At 41.9% G+C, this 3,344-nt stretch overlaps 1 long non-coding RNA gene across 1 annotated transcript; it reads left to right on the forward strand.

The window, feature by feature from the left end:
- Positions 1 to 2,756: 2,756 nt before the first annotated feature.
- Positions 2,757 to 3,033, forward strand: LOC119558943. Its single transcript, XR_005220534.1, has 3 exons — positions 2,757 to 2,803; positions 2,858 to 2,922; positions 2,982 to 3,033. It is a non-coding gene; the product is annotated as an uncharacterized LOC119558943 (long non-coding RNA).
- The last annotated feature ends 311 nt before the right edge of the window (positions 3,034 to 3,344 follow it).

Below are 3,344 nucleotides of genomic sequence, written 5' to 3' on the forward strand. Positions count from 1 at the left end.
AGTTTTGTGAAGAAGTCGAACAGCTACATCAGCATCTTTGACTTCTAGATTTTTTTCATTTCCATCAATATTTGATGAATTTTAAACTTTAAAAATACGGTAAACAAAAACTACTTGCCCGAATTCTTTGAAACTTTGGCATAATATGTATATGTATATATGTATTATAAAAAGGACTCCATACTCGGTCTTGTCATTTTCTTAAAAAAAAAAACGTATTTTTGGCCAAAAATCGGATCGGCTGGCCCAGTGTGCAGCGGAGACATGGCGAGAGAGGGAGAGCCCAAAAGTACTTTTTGAGCGTTCTTCTTGCCGACTCTTTGCTCAGCTCTGCCGGCGTCGCTGGTCGTCTTCGTGATGATTGGGCCCTTATACTCAATTGTGGAACTGCAGGGTATGTACATACATATGTGAATTTTCGCGAATAGACAAGCAAGGGATCCAGTGTTGTGCAACGACTTTGCAAAGGAGTGAGCGTCACTCAGCCATACACGAATTGTTTTCTGAGAAAATGTTGTCTGGTATCCGTACAGCATATGACTAAGGACGGGTGTGAGTCGAGGAGCAGCTAGCCGCCAGGGCAAAAATTAACCTCCAATGTGTCACCTGTACAAGAGTTCAGACTTTGACCAGCTCGTTAGGTATGGCTTATGAACAAGTATAATCTTGGAAGTACTAATATGTCGGACGAAGAGTCAGCAGACGACCTGAACACAATAATGTTTCCAGCTCCTGATTCAAGGGACACGAGATAGAAAAATCCACAGGCAGCAAAAACAATCCCATGGCAGAAGTTGCAGCTTTGTTGTCGACATTGAGAGCAGATATATCGAAAATTCAAAAAGGACAAATTGGAATCCAGTCAATTCTCAAAGATGAATTGAATAGAGAGCAAGAAACTGATAGTCTCGAAGAGAAATCGACTTTAGAGTACAACAAAGTTGATGGTGTCTAGTTATCAAGATACTAATTCCAACAACAAAATTGACGGACGCCACGCACCAAATCGTTATTATTAACTGAAGGATCTGCCTCTGATGTTACGGACGACTAGCCACTGTTTAAGCAAAGCATCGAAGATTCCGCTGAACTGTTCCAGACAAAACCTTATACGATTGCGCAAGTGTATTATTGGTGAAGGCAAAGAGACAGTGTCGCCGATGATGATTTAAAAGATTTTCCTAAGATATCATTTATCAAACTTGAACAAACTGTCGTTATACCCGTTACTCGTAGAGTAAAAGGGTATACTAGATTCGTCGGAAAGTATGTAACAGGCAGAAGGAAGCGTTTCCGACCCCATAAAGTATATATATTCTTGATCAGGATCACTAGCCGAGTCGATCTAGCCATGTCCGTCTGTCCGTCTGTCCGTCTGTCTGTCCGGATGAACGCTGAGATCTCGGAAACTATGAAAGCTAGGCTATTGAGATTTGGCGTTCAGATTCCTGAGCTTCTTACGAAGTGCAAGTTTGTTTCAGTAGGGTGCCACGCCTACTCTAACGCCCACAAACCGCCCAGAACTGTGGCTCCTACAGTTTTGATGCTAGAATAAAAATTTTAACTGAAATGTATTGCTCTCATCAATACCTATCGATTGATTTAAAAAAAAGTTTGCCACGCCCACTTTAAAGCGCACAAACCGCCCACAAACTTCAAAAAATCGTAAATATGAACGTGGATATCTCGGAAACTATCACGGATAGAGAATTGGGATCTCAGATTTAGATTCCGTAGCCTTGTGCGCAGCGCAAGTTTGTTACGCAAATATGCCACGCCCACTCTAACGCCCACAAACCGCCCAGGCCTCTGGCGCCCACAATTTTCATGCTAGATACAAAATTTTAATTGAACTGTATTGGTCTCGTCAATACCTATCGATTGACCCAAAAAAAAATTTGCTACGCCCACCCTAACGCCCATAACGCTTAAATCTGTCTACCGCCGATAGGTGGCGCATTTCAATCTCGCTTTGCTGCTTGCATATCTCCATTTCCCTTTGCTCCCTTTAGCTAAGTAACGGGTATCTGATAGTCGAGGTACTCGACTATAGCGTTCTTCCTTGTTTTATTTATGCAGGTACCCCTGCATATAATAGCCAAATTATAAAAGAAGCTAAAATAGAACAACTTAATAAAAAACGACAACATTTTGAGGTAAATACCAAATTTAGAAAGGCTCCCATAATTCACGGGAAATTACACAATCCTTATAAAAAGACAGGAAATATAGAACAAATAGATAATGATCATTTTGAGGAAACTAATAGAGGTCGAAAAATAAAACTTTACAAAACAAACTTCCAGAGACAAAAGAAAGTTAATAAAAGTAAATACTTGCAGGAGGACCCAGATCAAGACCCAGCGCTTTGACTTTCATCTTTCTGACATCAACGTTAATAATAATGATGCCAATGGGTAACAACCAATTTATAGAAATTAACCCTATAAAATCATACAATGGCTATTTGTTATTTATGACCGACACAATCAACATCCCAGATAGTTTTTGAGACAATGGTATCTCACAATTAATATTACAAAAACGGAAGAAACTTACAAAAATTTGCTATCACAAGCGTTTGGCTTTAAGGAAAAAATACAGATTAAATATTTAACGGAAAAACTACAAAGAGAAATGAATGGGTGTCGCGGGTCGAATTTGAGCCCGATAGTTAAGTCAGTATTTAGTCGATAGGAATTGGTATTATGCCCTGATGGAGCAATCGGGCACACTAGAAAGCCCGAATATGGCGCACTCGTTCAATTGTTGAAAGTCATGGAGTGTGGGAGGTTATACTGCGGTGAGAAACTGTTATATTTTAAGCCATTGTAATTGAATTTGTAATCTCCCACAGAATAAAATATATACTATGCCATACAGTCCTACATTCAAGCGTTGCCCTTGTTTGTTGTGGATCGGGTCCGTGTATATTGTAGGCAACTCCCATTCTTGTTTCGACAGTGGTCTTTTATTCGCAGTCAGGCGGACTGCCGCGGATCCTAACCTACAGTCAGGCATACTGTGTTGAGGTAGGACTGACTTGGCGACTCGCGCTTATGGCTTTGGCACTTGGCGGTCATTAGCTAGAGAGTTGCCGGAACGCGCTTGTGCGTGTACATAGAAGACCCGACCGAGTGATCTTGGAGCGCAGCCACAGCGGACTGCACTGGAGCGCACATTGGCGTTGGACACCGCTTGGAGCGGATTAATTCGATCACCCGGAGAGTGCCATCAGACCCCAGGCGTGGGTCGCATTTGGCGCAGGCAGCGCAGGTCATATTTGGACGCAACTGGCGTCACTGGATACGTGGTGGAATAAGTGCCTGGAGGAAGATGATGCA

The sequence above is a fragment of the Drosophila subpulchrella genome, unplaced genomic scaffold, assembly GCF_014743375.2.
Source record: "Drosophila subpulchrella strain 33 F10 #4 breed RU33 unplaced genomic scaffold, RU_Dsub_v1.1 Primary Assembly Seq15, whole genome shotgun sequence".
In the NCBI taxonomy this organism is placed as follows: domain Eukaryota; kingdom Metazoa; phylum Arthropoda; class Insecta; order Diptera; family Drosophilidae; genus Drosophila; species Drosophila subpulchrella.